General features: G+C 34.1%; 1 pseudogene; it reads left to right on the top strand.

Annotated features, from left to right (window-relative positions):
• The first annotated feature begins 1,573 nt into the window (after positions 1-1,573).
• Positions 1,574-2,415, top strand: LOC104115907 (AAA-ATPase At3g28510-like; annotated as a pseudogene).
• The last annotated feature ends 4,215 nt before the right edge of the window (positions 2,416-6,630 follow it).

The raw sequence follows: 6,630 nt of genomic DNA, 5'->3' as shown, positions 1-6,630 counted from the left end.
TTGTTTGGAAAGACTATTTATAGGCTAAGGCATGACGATTTGGTATTAGCGGTGGCCGACCACCGTCTGACACACATTAAAAGCCTTGGTAATACCGAACCGATGGGATAGTTATCGCATACGTCATGATTGGGGTTGATAGGAATGTAGACATGGATTTGATCGAGCCGTAGAGAAATCATATCGCTTCTCGCCACATCCTTTCCGAGAAACGAGGGGACTATCTGTGTACGGTCAAAACTGATTCTCGGTCATAAAGACTGACTAAGACAATGACGTCTCGATCGAAGGGTATCCACATATCAAGCTCGGACGAATTTCGGAGTAAGGGCGTCGAGTTTCGAGCTATAAGACCGATCGACGGCAAAACTCGGTATCATTATCGAGCCCGTAGCTGAATCGAATTACGAGGCAACTCCGACCGACACAGGCCTCGAATATCGATGCCCAAGGCAGAACGGGCTCGGACCAAGATCGGGGATTCGACCTAACACCAAGCTCGAGCCAGTGCCGAGCCCGTCGACAAAAGCCATCATAACCGCACCAAGAGAGAGAATCTTGGCAGGAATCAAGGAAGAGACAAACCATCATGAGTCCTCCACTATATGCATTATTTTATTATGTTGTTATAGATAAAGTAGTGACCCTCTATTATAAAAAGGGGGCATAGACTGCAATAGACTCATCTTCCCCAAGATACATTAAGAGTTCATGTTGCTCATTGAGCCTTCCTATTGATTATTCCCATTTAATAGCAAAATACTGGTATTGTCATTTTTGTATCATAAGGAATTTATGTATCCTTAGAACCACACCTAAATTCAACGTTTCCCGATTTTTCGAGTAAACATGTACATTTAAATTTATAATTTACAATTAAATTTAAATATTTTCAAATATATGCGCATTAACTAATTTTTAGTATATATTCTTCTTACAATTAAATTTACAGGTTAAAACTTCACTTAATAATTTTTTTTTTTTTTTTTTACAGTTTCTATATTTATAATTAGAATCATAATATAACTAAAATACTGCAGACAAAGGCTCTTTTGTCGTCGAGTTAAACTAGTCGACTTCCTTGTCCGACAAGGACGAGACAATATTTTTTTCAGTAATAACTTGCACATCACCCCATTCTATATCTATATATTCTCGTATTAATTATACACCCCTTCTAAATTTATGTTGTTGGAAGGAAAAATAACATGGCAACTTCATTGACCGAAGTAAGCTCCATGCTTGCTGGAATAATGTTCACATGGGGCACAATTCAACAACTCTTCCCTCAAATACTCCGTAGGCGCATCGAAACCTTTTGGAATCGACTTGAAAATTACTTCTACCCTTATGTAGAAATCACCATTGATGAATTCTCCAGTGGCAAAAGCAATGACATTTACAGCCATGTCAACAATTATTTGAGTACGAAGTCGATCGGCAATGATGCTAAACATCTCAAAGTTGAAAAGTTCAAGAACATCAAGTCTTTTGCTGTTATATTGGATGAAGGAGAATCAACTATTGATGAATTCCAAGGTGCGAAACTCTGCTGGCGCTTTCACAAGGAAACATGGAAGAAGGTAAGGCGATTGAATTCAAAAACAATAAACAGAGGATTTACTGTAACGACAATAGTGGGATAATTATTATACACGTTGGTATGGTATGTGGAAGCACATTAATTTCGAGCATCCTGCAACTTTTGATACTTTGGCTATGGACCCTAAGAAGAAAGAGGAAATAAAAAACGATCTCGTTGCTTTTGGTGAGGGGAAGAACTTTTATTCTAATGTTGGAAAGGCGTGGAAGCGCGGCCATGATATTTAAGCACAACAATAATTGCAACTATTGCTAACTTCTTGAACTATGATATTTAAGATCTTGAGCTAACCTCCGTTAAAGATAACTTGGGTCTTAAGAAGTTGCTCATGGAAACAACAAGTAAGTCTATCATTGTCGTTGAAGATATTGATTGCTCCGTTGATTTGACAGGCAAGAGAAAGAAGAAAAAGAAAGAGGAAAAATCTGACGATGATGACTCGAATTCGGATTCGTACTCAGACTACAGCGAATAGAAGAAATTCAACAAACTTACACTTTCAGGGCTGTTGAATTGCATTGATGGAATATGGTCAGCTTGTGGTCAAGAAAGAATCATTATATTTACAACTAATTATAAGGAAAAATTTGATCCAGCTCTGATACGTAGAGGTAGAGGACGGATGGATATGCACATTGAGATGTCGTATTGCAGATTTGAAACATTTAAAGTTTTGGCTAAGAATTACTTGAGAATTGAAAATCACGATTTGTTTGAAGAGATTCAAAGATTACTAGAGGAAGTAAACATGAGTCCTAGTGGTGTGGTTGAATATTTGATACACAAGAATGCTTCAGGAGGGCCTTAGATTTGCTTGAATAACTTAATTCAGTCTTTGAAAGAGGCCAAGGAAAAGAAAGACATAAGGAAAAGAGCAAATTTCATAAACTAATATCAGCCGCTAGCCACAAATTACAATATGTATTTTATAGCCCAAAATCAATTATAACGGCTAGCCAATTAAGTAGCTAGTCCATTTAATATCAGTTATGACCAAGCTACCAATCCAATTCCAAGCCCAAACGATCAAAGACCCAAACCTGCAATCCCAAATATCTCACCCTAGAGACAAAAATCAGATTTTTAATCTCCTTCTCTTTCTACCACCCCCTTATCAACCCTTTCCCCTTCTATGCTAAAGTTCAGCTTGCTTTTGACCATGGCAGAAGCTTGCCCCCTCCAATTTTGAGTAAGTCTTTTGGGTGTGTTTGGTATAACGAAAAATATTTTTCATGGAATTGGAAAACAAGTAGTAATCTTATTTTATTTTCCAGTATTTGGTATGCGTAAACTTCCAAACACATAAACCTCAGAACTCATAACTTTGGAACTTGTAAAATTTCGAACATGTAAACCGAAAGATGAAAAAACTAAAACTGAAAATATATATAAAAAAATTATTTTTTTCGGGGGAGGGGGGTGGTGGTGCAGAAAAACGAAAAGTATGGGGGTGGGGGGTGCAGAAAAACGAAAAAAATTAGAAATTTGAAATTACAAAACAAAAAGTAAAAAAAAAAAATGTGCGGGGGTGGAGGGTGGGGGGTGGGTGGTTCAGAAAAACGAAAAAACAGAAATTTAAAATTACAAAAAAAAAGTAAAATTTCTTTTTTACAGGAGGGGGGGCATAGTAGGGTGGGTGGTGACAAAAAAATAAAAACAACTGAAATTTGAAAAAACAAAAGCCTTTTCTGAGAGAGGGGGTGGGGTTAGGTGGGTGGGTGTGGGGATGTGGGGGTGTGGAGTGTGTTGGTGAGGATGAGGAAGGTTGAGAAGGAGTTTTGAAAAATATTTTCCTTTATCTTGATAAGGAAAATATTTTCCTCCAATTGGAGGAAAATGAGTTCATAAGGAAAATATTTTCTAAAATATTTAAACCAATCATACATGGGAAAATTAAAAAATATTTTTTCCGGAAAATATTTTCCTTCATACTAAACACACCCTTTGTCTCTCTCGATTTTCCCTTCAAAACCTATGACTTTTTGTTCTCTCTCGTCTGCAACGAGATTTGGTCAACACAATAAGCCAAGTAATTCTGATATTTTCTGAAGTAGATCACGTGAAGCCCCCCCTCTAATCTTTTTCTAGAGATATGCCTATACAAACGGCCAATTTATGTGTTGCAGTTTAAAACGACTCTTTGATCGTTTGGAATTTAAAATCCCGCTCTATCTATAAATACAAGCGTTTAGAAGTTTTGGGGAGATGTTTTTACCTCCATAGAAGCTCATTGCCATTTCCACTTTGTAATATGTTTAAGAGGGTTGGCTCCCATTTGGCCCCAAGTATCAATTACTCTCCCTATCCTCTGTTGCAATTCGTGCATATCAAACATGAATATTTTATTAATCTCTTTTTTGGACCAACCTTTTCATAAAAAATTGTATATGAGGCTAATATTTTAAAATCATTTTAGATTATGTATTAGACTGGAGAGTATTTCTTTTGAATATTGGTATATTACAAAAAATATATATATACAAAATAAACTATCACTATACAAAAATTATACAAAATAGACTGTCACTCTACAATTTATATATACAATAGACTGTCACTATACAAAATATATACAAAAATAGACTGTCATTATACAAAAAATATATTAAATAGACTATCACTATACAAAATATATACAAAATAGACTGTCACTATACAAAAATATACTAAATAGACTGTCACTATACAATTTATATACAATAGACTGTCATTATGTAAAATATATACAAAATAGATTGTCACTATACAAAATATGTACTAAATAGATTGTCACTATACAAAAAAATATACAAAATAGACTGTCACTATACAACAAATATACAAAATAGACTGTCACTATACAAAAAATATATAAAATAGATATTTCGGGATATTAGATGTAATATGTTTGGGCCGGAGGACTATTTTGTGTCAATGAACAAAAATATGAGTTATTAAAATTTTGAGGGGCTATAGAGGATAGTTTTCTCCAAGGAAAAGGCAAATCAAGATAAAAAAGAAACCAAGGAAAACAAAAAGTTACCCGCTAATTTAGTTAGAAGTTATGGCCGTCTAAAAAAACTTTTCAAATAATGTGTGTCATATTTATCTTCTTAGGTACTACGTAGTTTATTATATTGTTATATACATGATTTTGATTATTATGGTATTATACACATGATTTAGTTTATAAGTTGCCCAATTGAACAGAATGACTAGTTAAGGTTCATCTATGGTTCACTGACTTCGTAGGTTGGTTTAAGTCAAAATACTTGCAATTTAACCTCAACAACTATTTTGCTACTCTTAATTAAAATTCATATGCATCACACTCAACTAGATTTAATTTACATTGTCTCTGGCTAAACATGAATAATAAGACTTTGCTTGGAGGATGTTAGGATGTAAAAGTCAAAAGTAAATTTAGAGTACGTTACCTTTTTGATACCTGAATCTCTAGAATGTGACAAGAGGGGTTGCTTATATGGTTAACACTCTCCATCTATAATAGTCGTGGGTTTGAGATCACCAAAGGAGCAATAGCTCCAACAAAGGAAAAAAGGAACTTTTTTTTTAAAGAAAAAAGAATCTCTAGGATGTGAGCTAAGGTTCTTAAAAGTTCTCATCAACTCTATTTTTCTTGCATTACTTGAACTTGGTGCATTAAACTTTTGCATCCTTCTTTATTTATCCATGATCTCAAAGATTAGTTTGGTGGTCTGAATTAAATTTTCAATATTTTTGAGCAAAAGTATTACTGAAAGTCTCCAACATATATATTTTTTTCCTCCTTAGAGGAAAGGTTTCGAACTCTAATATATTGTTGAGGCCTTTTCTCTTTCATTCGGTGGAATCCACAATAATATTTATGGCAAAAACTGAAAAAATAGTCCAACTCGAGCTATTAACTACTTTCACTTTTCACTTTGGCTTTTTTATTCAATACAATTTCTTTTGTAATTAATATAACTAGCAGTAGGTCAAGTTTTATATATAAAAAGAATTATTTGATCGGTTTAACTTATTAAATATTTACTTTAACTTGCTTCTTTTCTTTAAATCAATTAAACCATCGTGCATTTTCTTTTCCCCTGAAATTAATCAATGAATTTCTCGCCTCCCAAATTGTCAAATCAAGACCGTTGCCTCTTGGAAGTTGGAACCTTCCAAAAAGCATCGTCTTTGGATTACATTTTTGGTGAAATAATCGTAGAAAAATGTAAGGGCAAAAGAACCTTTCATTAAAAATGTGTAAAGAACCTTTTTGTAGTTTCCGGGATGGAGAACTGTTCAAATCACGGATTGTATTTCTTATTTTTTCTAGAATCAGTTATTTAGCTTATAAAGCTTTCTTATGAGGTAAATCATGAGAATTTAATTGGGACGAAATAAAGTACTTAATTAACAAAGATTAATGCTTGAGATTAACAATAGTAGACAACTACCCAAAGAATGAATTCATGTTCTTCCACATTATTTGTCAGAACATCTAGTAAGCCGAAAGTTACTCTGAATTACAACGACATAAGTTGACAACTCGTAACAGTCAATTGGATATGATATGGTTACATTGTGTTCTAACTGCCAATCTTAAACTAGGTTTAGCAGGCTTGTTACATTCTTAAATTTGAGGTCCAAAGTGTTTGTCCCTTTTATCTGTTAATTAGTTTTAGCTAAATACACTTCATCCAAAATATTTGTCACTATAGAAATCCTGAGAAGACATTTGAATAGCAGTATTATGCAAGAAAACAGAGTTGATCAGAACTTATAAGCACCGGCCACATCCTAAAGATTCAGAGGCATCAGAAATTAAATCTTACATACGGTAACTTACTTCTAACTATATTATCCTAACATTATAGAAGCAAAATCTAAAATTCCTGTCACACAATGGGATGACTCTTCCACTCCTGAAGTTCAACTCAAGAAAGGACTAAGTCAAATCGAGTATGATGCCTATTGCCTCATATATCAATTAAGCTGGTTTGCAAAATAATCGTTGCAAGTATTTCAAGCAAAAAGGCCGAGAATTTAATCAAAGAACA

This window comes from Nicotiana tomentosiformis, chromosome 2 (assembly GCF_000390325.3).
Source record: "Nicotiana tomentosiformis chromosome 2, ASM39032v3, whole genome shotgun sequence".
NCBI classification, from domain to species: Eukaryota; Viridiplantae; Streptophyta; class Magnoliopsida; order Solanales; family Solanaceae; genus Nicotiana; species Nicotiana tomentosiformis.
Note: the sequence above shows the minus strand (reverse complement) of the source record. Positions and strands in the feature narration are given on the sequence as shown.